At 35.9% G+C, this 17,609-nt stretch overlaps 1 protein-coding gene and 1 long non-coding RNA gene across 2 annotated transcripts in view; one reads left to right on the top strand and one right to left on the bottom strand.

Annotated features, from left to right (window-relative positions):
• Positions 1 to 17,609, bottom strand: part of LOC145681514 (uncharacterized) — an 80,970-nt gene that overhangs the window by 38,210 nt on the left and 25,151 nt on the right. The window lies entirely within an intron of this gene.
• Positions 8,231 to 16,128, top strand: LOC145680765 (uncharacterized). Its single transcript, XR_014130675.1, has 3 exons — positions 8,231 to 9,216; positions 10,460 to 10,637; positions 15,903 to 16,128. It is a non-coding gene; the product is annotated as an uncharacterized LOC145680765 (long non-coding RNA).

The raw sequence follows: 17,609 nt of genomic DNA, 5'->3' as shown, positions 1-17,609 counted from the left end.
ATTGCAATTGAAATTAATTGGCAATTGATTCAATTGCAATTGATTTCCACAGCAATTACTTTCAATTGATTGATCAATTGCAATTGATTTTCACTGATTAATTTTCAACACTGTAGTTCAGAGAGGGCGTGGGGCAATGAAAACTTTAGCCACGACCAATTGACCCACCACCCGTCGTGACCCACGACCCACCGTGACCCACTTTGACCCACCACCCACCATAAATCACTCTTACCCACTGTGACCCACAGACCCGCCAAAACCCATTGTCATCAACTCTGACCCATGATTCACGCCCTCTTCTCTACTGACTAAAGAGTTTAAACTTGTAATAAAACAAGCCTATAAAATTATCACTCATCGGAGTTTGAATTTCTACGATCAATCGCTCAAGCATCGCACTAATACAATAACGGCGGATCTGACCTTTCTAATATAAATAAAATAGTTTGTTCGTGTGTCTGTGTGTCTATCTTTGTGCGGCCTGTGGACGAGACGAGTGGACCGAAACTTTTCAAAATTTGGTCACGGGTAGCTTGGTCCAGGCCCCAGACCAAGACGAAGAGTTTTTTTTTTTTTTAAATTCCTTACTAGGGGGTCTCCAGGAGACGTTTACCGGGACCGGCCTGGGGACCAGTCAAGTCGACCGAGAATTACCACATTTTGGTCAAAGATACCTTGGTCCAGGTCCCACACCAAGGCAAAGCTTTTTCGAAAAAATTCGAACCAGGGGGTCTCAGGGGGGCGTTTACCGGGACATGTAAAAGTAGTAGAAAATGACCTATATCAGTGTCGATTTCATAGTTTTCGCGGTCGCTGAGATCAATGGTGAAACTCCGATCGCATTAACTTCCAAATTCACCGTATTCTGCTACGGGCCGTGGGTCAATGGGGGGGGGATACCGAAACGTACAAGTAATCCAAAATGACCGATATTAGTGTCAAATCCATAGTTTTCGCGGTTGCTGATATCAATGGTGACACTACCATTAGCGATGACTTTCAAATTCATCCATCGTTGTATGCGGGCCTTGGGTCACCAGAGGGGGGAATTCCGAGACATGTAAAAAAATAATCGAAAATGACCGATATTAATGTCAAATTCATAGTTTTCGGGGTAGCTGAGCTCATTGGTGAAACTCAAGACCGCGTTTACTTTCACATTTAGTCCCCATCAGCTAAGAAAGGGGGGCATTATGAAGGGGATCACGAGACATGTAAAAATAATCCACAATGACCGATGTCAAATCCGTAGTTTTCGCGGTGGCTGAGATCAATGGTGATACTTTCATTAGCGATGATTTTCAAATTTAGCCACCATTGTATGCGGGCCGGGAGTCACCGGGGGTGGGGAATTGCGAGACATGTAAAACTAATGGAAAGTGACCGATATTAGTGTCAAATCCATAGTTTTCGCTGTCGCTGAGATGAATGGTGATACTTCCACAGGCGTTGACTTCCAAATACAGCCCCCGTCGGCTGCGGACCAGAGGCATTGTTTTTTTCAAAATTGGAACCAGAGGATTATAGGGATTTTTACCGGCATATGTAAAAAGTAGTAGAAAATGGCAGATGTTAGTGTCACATTCATAGTTTTCGTGGTATTAGTTGGGGGTTGGTGGGGGCCAGAGGAGATTGTTTCACAATACGAACCAAGGGGGTCTGAGGGGGCCTTCACCGGAACATGTAAAAGTAGTAGAATTTGTGTCGAATCCATATTTATCGGGGTTGCTCAGACGTATAGTGACATCCCCGATAGTGTTTACGTTCAAATTCAGACCCATCGGCCTTCCCAATGAAAACACATGTACGTTGTTGGATATATATTCACACAAAATATATCCAATGTTAGAAATGTTTCTTAATTGTTCTCCCGTTGTTCAGTTTGTTTACATTGATATTTTATCTGATCCGTGCGAAGAACGGGCATAACAGCTAGTACGAAATGGTAAAGTGTTTGTTATGGACCAAATTACAATGAATTCAATTATATAGATAATTATTATAATTATAACTAATAAATATTTCCTTGTTGAATCATAGAGCTCCTCCGTGGCTAAGCGGTTAGCGTACGCGCCTTTGGCGTGGGAAACCCGGGTTCGATTCCCGGCGGGAGCTCATGTGGTTCGGATTCCACGTTAATCAGTAGGTCCATGTCTCATATAGCCTCGCTGCTGACCGGGACGTTAAACCCCAAAAGCAACTCAAAATCAAATCAACTTGTTGAATTATACATATTTTTCAGTGGAAAAATGAATACAATTTAAAAGTCCCAAATCAACGTAAAGTAGACCAACGTAAAGGAAAAATGTATAAAATTTTCCATATAATTAAGCTTACAAACTTAAAATGTCCATGTAATTAAGCTAAATTTCCATTTTTGTGTCGTTTTGTGCGCCTATTTCCTCGTTTTCTGCGTCACCGGAAATGGGTCAATGTTATCCTACAAATATGGCGGAACAAGTTAATGCTGTTCCGTCAGGAACGATTTCGAGGTCGTTTCCTTCACATCGTCTTGTGCGTGTTTTCTACCGTTTTGTAAGCCTATTTCCACGTTTTGTGAATCAATGGTAGTGGGTCAAAATGGGCATTCAATGTGAGAAGAAAACTGATCCACTCTCCCACCAGTATCGAATTTCAAGGTCGCTTTTTTCGCATTGTTTAGTGCATATTTATACCGTTTCTGCGCATACTTTCACGTTTTGTAGGCCAACGAAAGTGGGTCAAAGGTGACCTACAAATATGGCAGAGAAAGACATATTCATTCCACTTTCAAGGTCCATTTTGACCCTCTTCCACTGATGCACAAAGCGACACAAATCATGTATAAAAAGTGTGAAGGAAACGACCTCATTTGATGGTGACGGAACTGCATTAAGTTATTCCGCTATACTTGTAGGCCATTTTGACCCATTTTTGTTGTCGCACTAAAGTGGAAATAGGAGCACAAAACGGTACAAAGCAGGCACTATACGATGTGAAAGAAACGACCCCCCAAATTCGATAGTGGCGGAACAATGGCTCTATTTTCTCACACATTGATGGATCATTTTGACGCATTTCTGGTGATGCTCAAAACGTGGAAGTAGGCGAACAGAACGGTACAAAATACACACTAAACGATGCGAAAGAACCAACCCCGAAATTCGATAGTGGCGGAATAGTGAGCCATTTCCCAGATAGCATGTAAGCTTAAATCAAGGGTCGCTTTCCCTTGATTTTGGCTTAGCAATGTACAGTTGATGCGACAAGCGACAATCAACGTTTATTTTAGCTTGTTTTTAACTTGAAAAGAAGCTTGAATGCGACAAGCGACAATCAACGTTTATTTTAGCTTGTTTTTAACTTGAAAAGAAGCTTGAATTTATCAACTTTCTACTAAGCCTATTTCAAGCTTGATTCAAAACGCTTGACGTTTGTCGATTGTTTAGCAAATGGAGCCATCTGTAGGATTGGTGAGTAGTCTGAGATTTGGCGCTTGATTTCTTCCAAAAGGTAAACAAAGGTAAGCTATGTGTATGAAATGTAATAGTAAGCCCTACTTTAGTTTTAGTTACAAAATAAAAAGATGATTTTTATTTTAGACTAGTGCGCTCAGCGCTTTTAGGATAGTATTACTTTTCAAATATGGATGGAATTTTATGTTTATACATTTTATGTTGTTTTCTTTTTTTTAAGTGTGTTCATCGGTATAATGTATACCATATTTAGCCATTGGATTCTTTAAAGTCAGTGATGGCTTTTGACAATTAGCATCAGGATAGGCGCCCGAAGGGGAGGGGGTGGGGCCCGGGCCCCCTTTGGCTTACGAAAATGTATACGTAATATAGGAAATCATGTATATTAAATACCAGGCGTAATATAGCAACCATGGAGATGGGCCCCTCCCTAGAAAATTTTCCTCGGGCACCCCTGAATATCAGTACAAAAATTAGAGCGTTATCTTCAGCAGACGGCTTTATCATATTAAAAATTTATAGGTGGAATACTTGATAACTGTTAAGGCATTGCTTTAGCAGACGGCTGTACCATATTTATATCGATTTTATGGTCATTTTTCACTAGATTTGAGATAATACTGTTACATATAGAGAATTTTGGAACTTGGGGGCCAAAATCAGGTAAAACCACCGTGTTTACAGGAGAAATGAGTTGGTGTTACGTAACCGTAATTACTAACATAACTAACCAAACCTAACCTAAATCATCAAAAACAGAAAATATAGGAAGAAAGTACGGGTAATAGTTAAGAACAGCTACTTCTCATCTCCCGTGCACGAGGATACATCTTACTGTTGCACTACCTAAATACCCTAAGTACAAGGGCAAGAACTCAGTCTATTACCTACTTTTTAACATCCTAGATAGTCAGTGAATAATTCTTGAAAGTATGGCGTTTCTCTTCCTTCCCTAAATGGGAAGTACGGCTCCTTAACTATAACCAAAGTACGAATTCAGGTAAAATCACCATGTAAAAATTATTGCGGATATTTTATGTATTTTTCCACTTTCCTCGTTTGTATGCATGTCCTCCGTCGCTGACACGCCTGCTCTCTACGGACGCATTCGCTCGGGACTCCCAGCTACACTCCTGCCCTATGGCATTCGTGTTTTTTTTTTTTGTGGCCACCTAGCACAAGTTGGTTCGTGGTTTATGCACTAGCTTCTCATTTAGTGGATATCAGTGGCGTAGCAGCTGCCCCCGCAACCCCCGCAGTGCGGGGGGGCCCCGAAGTCTTGCGATGAATAAGGATTTAAAGAAGTAGAACTTCAACCTTACTTCTGTCGGCTTTACAACTAGGGCCCCTTCTCTATACTTTGCGGGGGGGGCCCGCAAAAGTGTGCTACGCCACTGGTGGATATTCTACAAAAAGGAACCGGGAAATGCAATGTGTGAACATTTGGTAGAACCATCTGCTCGAGTAATGCCCAAGTATCTTAACCCAGCCTAACCTAAACTAACTTAACCTACCTAAACCATAAAAAAAATACAAAATATATACCAAGAAAGTACAAAATTTAAGCAAAATATTGCCACCCCCAGTTCAAAAAATATGCCGTTACATAACACTTTACGTAGCATAGCTGAGCGAACGAAGGGGAATAGATGCCCCGCAGGGCTCGTTTCCCCCCCCCCTACTTTTTAAGTTACACGCGTTTGGCATTGCAACCATTGCAGACGGTCATTTTCCAAAGCTTCATATGTACTTACTGCCATCTCATTCCTTGCTTGTATTCATCTGCCTACCGCCTTGTCAATTAGATCCACCATAACATACTTAATTTTCCATTTCGTAGGATTCTATATAACAGATACGATTTATTAAGTCTAAACACATTAAAATAATTTATTTAATTAGGTAGAGCCACCTGCTAAAGTTAACCCCATATTAATAATGAAGGTAGTTAAATGATAATGTAAGTGTTTTAAACTCAATAAATTGTATGTGCAAATGAGTATACATGGGAAAGTAAGTATGTTATGGTGGAGCTATTTGCCAGGGCGGAAGGCGGTTGAAGGAACGAAATGACAGTATTTGTATGTTAAGTTTTGGAAAATGACAGTCTACAATGGCTGCAATGCCAATCGTGTGTAACTTAAAAGATAAGGGGAAAAAACGAGTCCTACGGGGCTTCTAATCCCCTCCGCTCGCTCAGCTGTGGTTCGTGAAGTGTTTGTAAAGTAGTGCCTCAAATCTAGTGAAAAAATCAACAAAATCGATTTAAATTTGGAGAGCCGTCCGCTAAAGTAATGAAAATTACGTTTTATCTCTACAATCGAGGAGAAAACTGCTTTGAATTAATACATTGCCTAAGCTTTCTTGTTTTAGCTTTCACCGATACACTAAAAATTTTAACTGATGTGGCTTCCCCAAGAATCGGTACGGATGATATTTAAATGCAGCAAGCAAGCCTGGACATTTCACTCATTTTAGAATGCATCATGCTTATCTTTCGTTCCTTATGTTCTTCCAAATTTATTCGGAGGTTGGGGGCAAAATTGAAGAATATAAATACTTATGTCCGACTTTATTTAGTAACAATTACTTATTCTAAGGTATACTTCATCAATCTTAGATTAAGTGATATCACTCATTTCATCGCTTTACAATAAGAGCATGGAAAGGTTCGATCGGGTATGGACTTTTGGGTTTACGGTAAAAGAACGATGAATTTCGAAAAATTACTTATTAGATATTAATAATAATTCAAAATGGATTATTACGCGAAAATAAGTTGGCATATTAGTTTGAAATTTGTTAGGTAAGAAGTCGAGGGTGTAAGTTTGAAGAAAACTATGTTTTTCGTTGCTTACATTTTTATCTTTTTATCCTCTAAAAACAGTAACTTCTGTCTCTTAATTGATTTTAGTACTTTTGTTTACTTTTTTTTCTACCAGGTGAATGAAGTCTGGATCTAAAATCTCAGAAAAATATTTGCAATCTGAACGGATGTAATAAAGAAATAACGCTATTTTTCAGGATTGGCCAAAACCGTGTTTTTTTTTTTTAACTTTTTTTCACTTAAACCGGAATGTTTGCTTTACACCAGGTTTTTTTTTTTTTGTTTGTTTGTTTAAATACGTTTACCTTAGATTAAAGTGGAGTAACCGTTGCCCCTTTTTTTTTAAGAGTAAAGGTAATTTGAGGCTGATGATTCGATTGAACAGGGTCGCAACCTCGAGAAATGAACGCAACTCGCTCAAACTAGAGGTCACAGGTCAACTAGTTCTGCAAATGATTTGCCATTACATCATAAATTATTCAGCAGTCTACTCCTTCATCATTGGTTAAGCTTGAATTTTCCTTGTCGGAGGCATGATAGTCCACAAGTTGAGTGGGGGTTGGATTCGTGAAAAATACTTTTTTAACTTGTCTCTTTAATTGTGATTTTATTTTATCAAGTTTGGAGTTCCCGCCGAACTGCCTGTAGTGAGCTGCCACACTAGCGGACGGTCAACAAAACTTTTCCACAGAAGCTGATTAAGTGTCTAAATTTATAACATTGGAAAGTAGATCGACGAAACAGAGATTTCCATTAGGTTTGACTGTTGTTAATAATAATAATAATAATAAAAAGTTTTATTTAGAAAGATAGTATGAATGGTCCAGAACTATTAGTCACTTCCTGTATTGATTAGCAAATTAAATTAAGCCTATATTTCTGACTGACTAAATTAGATCTTCTGTACTAAAATATATAGTCTTTTAAAATTGTCCATTGATTTAATGTGTATAACTATAGAGTGATTCCATTTTGCAGTTCTTTCCCTTTTGGTTCTTAAGTGGCTCCTAAAATATTCACAAGTATGCAAGATCACTGCAACGTATTTCTATCAGTTGACCTCCGTGGATGATGGGTCTGTGGATTTATCGCTTTTGTTATCAAGGGATTCTGGTTTCGAGTTCAAATGAAGAACAATATCTCTCAAGTGCAAACTGAGTAGTGGTTCGGATCTCACTTTAAGCTGTAGGTCCCGTTCTTCATAACCCCGCTGTTATGTCCTTAACCATAGAAAGACGAAGGTGGGTCAAATTTGCCCGCACTTTCTTTTTCTCTTTGCCCGAACAAATGAATTTTACAACGTTTAAATTTTTTTGTATTTTCTTCTGTAATCTAAACTTAAATTTAGTTTTATTAGAAAGCACATTATTGTGGTAGTTTTTTTTTTTTTTTTTTTTTTTTAGCGCAGGAGACTAAGTACATTTTTTTAGCAACTTAGAAATGTTAAGAGGAGTATAGTTTTACTTTGAAAGGATCATGTAAACTTATCTATTCTTTGAATGGATGACTAAATTAACATAATCTACTTTTATACATTAAGCAAACGTAATACTCTCAGGTTTAGTATAGTAACTTGTCTACACAGGCTAATGTATTTCAAGCTACTTCATGTCTGCTAACCAAATGCGGTAGTAGTCTGTACTGGGACTTGTAATATTTCCTATTAAAATAAAATTTCACAAGTCTTAAAATAATTTTACAACTCACATTTATTAGTAGCAGTCATTAAATAACTTTAAAATACATTAGTAGGGTTAAAATTGGAATTTACAACCACGAGCAAAATTGACCCCCCTTAGTCTTTCACGTGACCAATTATAGTTTAGTCTTCCTAGGGTTAATGTTAAGATACACGGATGACTAATGATAGTGAATGATTATGAAGGAATTAGTGGCATGAGAACGGAAAAACCCTCACGAATATGATATTGTCCATCATAAACTCATGAGGTCGGAGATTGAACCAAAGATCCGTCGCACCAAAAGGCAACGTTCTACCTCTGAGCAATCAACCCTTTCCTTCCGCAGTGCTGATGAATGACGTCATACTCTAATGACCTGGTCATAATTCTGCAACATAGTGGTCTTCTACACACGTCTTCCTAATTGTTCCCCACTTTTCCCCCCAAGATTTCTGATTAAATGAACAGCGAACTCATATTTAAATAAAATCTTTGAGTTTTGTCCCACGGTTATGCGGGGCAGCCTAAAGGAGACGGTGATGATGAGAATGAATTAAATAATGGATTGAAGAAAGTGGAGGGGAACGGTAGAACCCTGAGAAAATCTACGCACACGGTGTTTGTCCACCACAAACGTACACCCATGTCCAAAATTATTGTCGCATGTCTATAAATATGTTGTTGTAGGAATAAAATTTGATAACGAATTCGCCCTGTATTTCTTATAATGTTGGTATGTGCATAATCGGCAAAGACATGTATGTGGCAAATTTCATGTCAAAAGAGCAGTAAATAAGAATAATAAAACGAAAATAAAACTTTCTTGTCCATTTGTTTTACTCATTCTAATTTACGTGCTTATAATTCTTTCCCTATAAAATTTTCCACAAGAAGACAGTTATAGATATGCGACAATCATTTTGAACATGAATGTACATTTAATTGTTTCAATGGTTTGTGAAATAATATATTTTCTAGTTATATTAACACCTTCAAAACAATATTTCCTAAAATTTATTGCAGATATCAGAATGGTATTTGGCCAAATGCAATCTACTTTAGCTGACCTTAGTGAAAGAGTATCTTCCGTCGAGAAGAAGGTCAACACACTTCTAAGTAATGGTGTGAGTGTGAAAGCAGAGTCCATAAACGAAGAATCGAACTTCTTGGCCTTCTGCCTCTGCGAACGTTCAATGATTTTCAAACATTTGAGAGAAAGCTTGAAGAACCTAACTTCGGAAAGAAATATGTAAGTATCCTATCAAACCTGTACAAGTTATGAAGCAGGTTTCAAATCTTTGTTATATCTTTTAATTTACGTCTTTTTGGAACATCTCTCTTTTGACTAAATGTTAGCATCAACTCCATTTTTGCCAATTTAGCCATTATCATGTGCATTAGCTATGGACTATAATTTTGGTCAACTTGCCATTCATACTTGCTAATATAGTCATTTAGGCGGCAATTAAATCTTTTGCAGTCATTTTTTTTTTTAGAAAATATGAAAAACTTAAAAAAAAGTAGTTTATCTTGGTATTTTTCTAATTCTTTTGTTTACAACAGCACTTACATTGTCACAGTAAATTAGATATCTTTTATCAGTCTCACCTATCCGTCACGGTAAATTGGGATTCCTGGATCTGGTTTCTCCATAGTCAATTTGTTTGATTAGTTTCTAGTGTATTTTTAGTTTGGGTGGAGTTTTTCTTGTTGAGATGCGTGCATGTGCATGTATATATTTTTGTGATAGATCAATAGTGTTATCAAGCCATACCCAGCATTAGAAGTTGAAAATAATTCAAGAGATTTTATTACTTCTAGTCAATGAAGGAACAAATTGTATTGTGAAACTGTTTGATTTGAGGATATCAAAAGATAAATAATATTAGAACATCTTTGTAAACTAGTAGACTTAAAGTACCAAATATTTAGTTTCTTTATTCCTAAATTCTGTTACCTATAAGTTAAGGTAAGTTGAGCCATTTTTAGCTAGTTTTTGTGCGTCATTTAGCTATTTTCTGACACTACTTGTTGGCAGCACTGATTAACCCACTGTTACTTGTTACTTTTGGAAGTGTATGTAATTTCCATATACATACACACACACAAACACACACACACACACACACACACACACATATATATATATATATATATATATATATATATAGTATTTTTTTCTAATTCAAACGGACAATGGTCCTTTTAAATAACCGCTATTCCGATATAAAGCTGAAAGTTACCAAATAAATCCCAGGCAAACAGTTTTTGTTAGTCACGTAGCCCATTTGATACGGCCTTCCGTGAAACTCAGAACTCCACGCCTTTTTTTTTCACACTTCACATTACGGTATCTAAAAATTAATCTAGTTTCATTCATGCTTTGTTTTTTTTTTCCACTGGTAGAAAAACAACAATACGGACCCTTATATATATTGTTTTTCTTTTTGATTTCAGCATGCATTAGATCTAAATACTTTCCTTTCTTTCAGGTAAAAGTATTACTGTCAATTGGTGGTAAGGATTTTAAAAGGTTTCGCTCACAATGCAATAAGAAGAACTTTGTGCGACAAACTCGCAATGGAATTCTCCTACTCTGGCAGGAAACCAAGGATCATGAAGCAAAAAAGCACACCTTTGGGTCCAACCAAATGTACAATAAGATCAACAGTAAGTTGATTTGAAAAGTTGTACTGAAATATTTAACTTCATTTATTTATTTATGCTAGTAACCATACAAAATTCCAGTTTGCTAATTATTAAGTCTTACTTCTCTCGTACTGGACGTGTGTTTTCATATTAGTATGTCCCAAGCAATCAGAAGTAATTCTTCATGAATAAAGTATGCTTTGAGTACTTTAGGATTCTTTTACTGCCAAGTAGTAAAATATGTAAATGTGTTCACCCTTACTGGGTGAATATAACATCTGTGTAGAATGTATAGGAAATTCAATAACTGATCAAACACTCTATGTTGTAAACAAAGCTTTACTGGCAAAGTACATATTTAAACAAATCTTTGCTTTGAAAAGCATTCAAAAGAATTTGTAAGGTGTACGGAAAATCTAAAACCAAATAAAATTCCAAGGTAGGAATGATTCCAGGGCTAAATAAAGTCAATAGTGTCAACGAATTTAAATTGAAGTACAGTGTAGGAATCACTACTGTGAAGTATAATTTTGCACCAGACTTTTCGTGTATACCTGTAAATTTGATACTGTCTACCACACGAATATAACTTTGTTGGGTTGGCAACACTGTTAGTCTGGTAGTATTACATAGTATGCCAAACTGTCTCCCCTGCCGATATTTTAAAGGTGCAAAATTTCAGAGCTCTTTGTCTAACACTGGAACGCAGATAAAACACTAGAAGAACATAGCTTTCGAAGTTACCATAATTCCAGTATAAAAAGAGAAAAGTTGCAGGCTTTCAAGACGGCGCATAGTCAAACTTTCGTCTTTCTGTCGTCTTCATCTTTCAATTTTTCGTGACAACGAAGGTAGCCAAAACCTAATGTGTTTTTTGTAGTGTTATTTAAGGTGACTTTAAACGTTGACTCAAAACCATATCACCACTAAGGGCGCCGGAAGAAAGTCTTGTTACACTTGTATCGAAAAATGTAACTTTTCCATTATATAATATACCAAAAGTGTGGTGGAAGATAACTTTCTATAGTACCCTTACATAAAAATCACAAAATAGGGGCCTAGCTTAGGTGACTTGAAAAATAATATAGGAATTAGTTTCAGCTCTAGGTATCCATGTTTAGAAACCATACCATAATTCCGTAAAGCTATTTAAGAGGGAAATTTATTTCAAATGACAGTTTTTTTTTTAAAGAATAAAAATCGCTAGTATTTGCTTGAAATTCTATCTTTCTTTTCATCTGCTGTTCGTAAGATGTACACCGTCGCAACAGAAGAAACGGTGAAGGAAGTATAGGGTGTTTGGCTGCAGCAGGCGGAGCCTAGACTACTTCGTAGGTAAGTATAGTTTTACCTATTTTCCTTACAATCACGAGAGAGATCGGAAAGTTCTTACCATCACTAAATAAGCTAGGGATCTGCAACTTAGTCCATGGACGCGTTCTTCTCTACATATACGTTTTGTATTCACTACATTTCTCACATCTATAGGTCACTAGATCAATATCATATGCATAGAATTCTGTGGATTTGGAGGAAAAAGAGATTTACAGCGTTTCAATGCCTCTTACTTTCCCGGACCCCAAGATATGAACATCTTATTATAATAATTGCAATCCTTCCCTTTTTCTTCCTTTTAGGATATGTATCATAAAACGCTTTTGTAATAATTTTAAATGAGAAGTTACTTCCATATTTCAAATCTTAAAAGATTTAGAGATATCGACATTTTATTAGAATAATTGTAATCCTCACCTTTTTTTTCTCCTCTCCACATCGTTTCTTTCCCTTTTTACTAGCATGTCAAAAAAGAAAAAAAAGGGCCGAAACACGTGGCAAAGTATTTTAAATGAGAAATGGAAATACTGAACTTCAAATCTCTCACCTTAAGGGATTAAATACTTTACTATAATAATTATAATCCCCATCCATTTTTCTTTCCACCCCCCTTTCTTACCTCCGAGGCATATTTCAAAAGCGCTTAAATTCTTATCTACTTATTTTAAATAATATGAAAATACCAAATTTCATGTTTCAAACCTTCATAAATTCAGAGATTTCGACATCTTATAATAATTGTAATCCTCACTCCTTTTCTTTCTCACCTTTTTTTTCTTTTTTTCCTTTGTACTAAAATATCAAAAACCGCTTAAATATGTCAAATTATTTGAAATGAGACATCCGAATATCAAATTTCAAGTCTGTAACCTTAAGGAATTCGGAGATATGGTCATATTTTAAAAATACGTCCCACACCTATTTTCCTCCCCTTCCTGTCGAGTTTGCAAAAATCCTTCCTTAGTGGTATCCTACGTAACAAATCCCATGTACTGTCCATATTTAACTTGTCTATCTTAAGCGATTTGGCCTGTGCAAAGATCTGTCGGTCACTCAATCACTTAGGTCTTTGTATTTTATATAGCGAGATGAGTTCATTTTTACGCACTCATGTATTAGTGCACAGTGAAATGAGATGAAATGTTTACCTTGTATGTATTTATTATTTTATTATCCCTTATAATTTAGCAACTTGCCTGTTACTTTCCTCGGAGGATAGAAATTTTAACTAAAATCGAGATTCATTACTGTTTACATTTTTATTTTCTTGTCTTCTGGAAGAAAGTACCTCTGTTAATTTTATTTTTTGATTACTCCTATCTGCTGAATGAAATCCTTTTTTTTAAAAAAAAAAATGAATAACTTTTATTCCTTGATTAATTTTGGTGTTGATTACTTGTTTTCTATACTGCAAAAAATTTCATTTTTTGAAAACTGCGATGTCAGAGTAATAGAGAGATAGGCACTTACTGTTATATTTCCTACTGTTATATACTGTTACATTTCCTACCTGCTGCATGAAAAACAGAAAGCAACTAACCTATTTTTTTCTTGACTAATTTTAGTGTTATTTTACATCTTTTCTATCTACTGAACGAACTCATCTCATAAGAGAAAAACTACAATACCACCCTCTTTCTTGATTGATTAGATTTAATTACTTCTTTCCTATACTAAATGAAACCATCTTACATTCTGGAAAACTCTGCAATGCCATTGTAATAGAGAAATATGCAATTGCAGTATCTTCCAGACGATAAGATTATTTCGTTTAGTATAGAAACAAGCAATAAAGTACTATAATTAATTAAGATACAGATGGTATTGTAGTTTTCCTTCTCAGAAGATACGGTTTCATTCAGGAGATAGAAAAGAAGTAAAATAACATTAAAACTAATCAAGAAACAGTTTTTTTTTCCTAGAAGATAAAGACTTCAGCAGTTAGAAAATTTTGTTAAAAGACAAAATAATAGTAAATGCACATTTCTCTCTTACAAAGACATTCCCGAGTTTTCGGGAAGATAAGACTTCATTCAGTATGAAAAAGAAGTAATCAACACTAAAATTGAACAAGAAATAAAGGTTAATGTTTTATCCACAAGATAAAGACTTCATTCAGCAGTGGCAGTAATAAAAAAAATTAAAAAAGTAAGAGTAGTTTTTTTCCCCCAAAGACAAAAAGATTTCAATAGGATAGAGCACGCCAAAGTATGCGTATGCGTAAACACTCAACAACAAATTAACAGGAAAATAAATAGGGAGACATAGGTCTTAAAATGCATTCAGAATTTGACTGGATTGAAGTAAATGAAGTGATTTTCCTGCCTTGCGCCATGTACACTGAGAAATGTTTCTGCTTTCAAAGATGGGATATAAAGAACTAGGTCGATAGGTCGCAGGAGTATTTATTACTTCTCTATAATGAATTGTGAAACGACGCTAATGACTCCGACACGACGTTCCATGAATATGGGTCAAATAAACTTAGTGTTACATTTACGGTAATGAGTCATCCCTTCTTCATTTGATATGTATGATGAAGGCAATATGCATGTCTTCCTATCATTGATTCTTGTGTTTTGAAAGAATGAAACGTTGCAAAGATTTATTCCTCCGCTGTAAGGCTCAGGATTAAAATCCGTTTGTTTTACTGTCACAAATAATTCCAGTGAATTTTTGTTTAACACCTCTTTACGTGTTAGTCACCAGTAACTTTTTTATTTTTTATTTTTAAAGAGAAATATTTCATTGAACCTCTAAGGTATGTTCCAAACTCGTTGCAAAATGGTACGAAGTTGTCCGTGTACACGGTGCCTACTTTAGTAAATTCTACACTTTTCCTGTGAATTGCGAACTACACTTTCCCATGCGTTCTGTTGTACGTGACGCAGGATAACGCCTTGTAGGTCATCATCTGCCATTTATGTTGCTCCGTGAAGAATACAAGGTATATAGGTTCACACACTTATGACCTATCTTTCCTGTGAATCGTGAGATCAGATTGCATTTCATACAAGGCATGGAGAGAAAATTACAGAAATAAGTAAATATTTGTTCTTCCATCTCTCAGTGATTTCTTATATCAGTGATTACTTCGTTTGTTTTTCGTAACGCCGTGCTTATACAACAGTACCGAGTGAGTCAATATGACATTTTCTGGATTTATCTCAATTGATGCTCTCACAGAACAATGCACATTTTCAGCTAGGAAATTAAAAAAAAAACTACTGAAAATTTACTGGCACTAGAACATTGAAATAGGTAAAGTGAATAAATACCATGCAGTGGTACCAGTGATGAAACGAGTAACATACTTCGTGACTCGTGATCCCGAAGTAGTCAGATCCCTGACCCTGTATGACCCAGACAGATTCGTGCGATCCCGAGACGACTTAATATCAGACTGTGGGAGAGTATGTTGTAATTGTAACAAACGCGATTCTTTCCTTTCAAGTGTTTCTTATGAGTGATCGTCAAAATTTAATCAAATAAGGCTGTAAAACGTAAAATGTAGAATATAAGGGATGCCGCTAAACCGAAAGAGTGTTTGGGTAATGTTTGTGTATAGTAGTGTTTAAAATTACTTTATTAATTTTCAGTATGGGAAGATGAATTATATTGTATTTGACATAGTTAAGACACTTTGAATAAGAAGTGTCACACTACAAATCTAACATCTGAATAGGTGAGCTCGATTAGGGAATATTAATTCACTATAAAAAATTCTACCGTAATGCTATAGAGATCATATTTGGAGTGCTTCCAAGCCATGGATCACCAGATCTGAGAAACGAGTGCCAGACTCTGTTGCCTTGTGTGGCACTTACTTCAAAGAATAATAATGTATTTTAATGAGAGCGTATTTATAAGGTAAACAATATGAATGTTTTCTTTTAACTGTGCAATCAATTACATGTTTTTCAGTACGTATTTATGATCGTTATTTTGCAGAGAACGAAGAAATTCAAAACCTGTAGTGGAAGGTCACACCGTTGAAGTTGAGGAACCCAATTAAGGAAATAAGTTAGAAATAATACAAAATATGTAAATAAGTTCAATAAATAACATTGTAATACAAGCTGATTGTTTTCATGGAACCTTATATCAGTTATTGCGTAGAATGTAGGGATAATTTATTTCAATTATGTAGCAGCAGGATGCGAAATCATAACAGTTATGATCGGGGAGAGATAGGAGTAAATAAATAAGTAAAAAAAAAATTGCACTGGAAAGTTTTGAAATGAAGATTTCATATATTGAACATCCAAAATTATTGATATATATATATATAAGGTTAGGGATAATGCTTATCCACTAGGTTGTCCACTAACTGCACAGATTTACTGTAAATAGTTTGTATACTTCTGACAGTGTCGATGTCACCTTATCTCTCCAGTAAATTATTGAGGATGAATTTTCTTCCAAAATTTTGAAGTATGGGAATGGCCATCCTCAGTATTTCGCACCCTGTGTAGCAGTGGTTCTAGGATTTAATTTATATTTCTTTCTTTCCTGAAATCTGATAATTTAAAAGTTTGCTTAGCCCTTGACGTTTGTCTAGTGGTGTACGTCTTTGGTGCGCCTAGGGTCGTGGTCGATTCCCAGTGGAAGACCTTACAAACACTGAACGCATTACTGTTCGGATTCTACAGGTCAGTGTCTCATGTAAAACTTCGTGCTGAAACGGGACGCTCAGCTTCAACATCAAACTGTGGTTAATGGTAAACTAATTGGATGCTGATCTGCCAGGTCGCATAGTATATTCACCAAGGAACTCAGGAAAAGTGTTGCTTTCTATGTTGAGATAAGATACTAATCTCAATAGACTGGAGTATGGGGTATATATTCAACACCAATGTTGTATGAGACGTGGATTTATAATTTAACATGATATTTCAATAATGTTACTCAACAGAAATAAACCTGAACCTCGTGCTGCAAAGACGCATAATGGACGAAGGAAAGAAGCATAATACAGATTGTGAAAGTATACATTATTTTGCTTTGATTTTAACCGAACACAACTATTCTTTTTCAGAACATTGCTTATGTAGGTTTAACAGTTCTTTCGTCGTCACCTTTACGTTTATTTTTGCAGGATTATTGTCTATTTGAGGTTGATTTCATTTTGTATAAGGTTTGATGTGAGGCCCAGTAGTGTCAACCTTGATACAGATTTGTTTCTGCACGTGAGAAAATGATTCATCTGGTTGGCGTCATGTATAATGTTTGATGTGAAGGTTAGTATAATGTTCAGTGTGTAAGTTACATAAATGATGGTGTGTGTTCTTTTGCCATCTGAGGGTGTTTGGATATTGCCACCACTTTATTGGCATTCTTTTAAAAACATTGCAGAAACCATAGCTTACTACTATGTTTACTATTAATAGTAAGTATGGTATGGTTTCCCCTATATATATTTAAAATAATGCCAATAAAGTGATAGCAATATCTAAACACCTCAGATGGCAAAAGAATACACACCATCATTTATGTAACTTACACATTGAACATTATACTAACCTTCACATCAAACATTATACATGTCGCCAAGCAGATGAATGATTTTCTCACGTGCAGAAATAAATTTGTATCAAGCTTTACTGAGAAGCTTGCAATAAACGAGACATATTAAGCATGTGCTAAACTTGAAGTGGA

The sequence above is a fragment of the Thermobia domestica genome, chromosome 3, assembly GCF_964235325.1.
Source record: "Thermobia domestica chromosome 3, izTheDome1.hap1.1, whole genome shotgun sequence".
NCBI classification, from domain to species: Eukaryota; Metazoa; Arthropoda; class Insecta; order Zygentoma; family Lepismatidae; genus Thermobia; species Thermobia domestica.
Note: the sequence above shows the minus strand (reverse complement) of the source record. Positions and strands in the feature narration are given on the sequence as shown.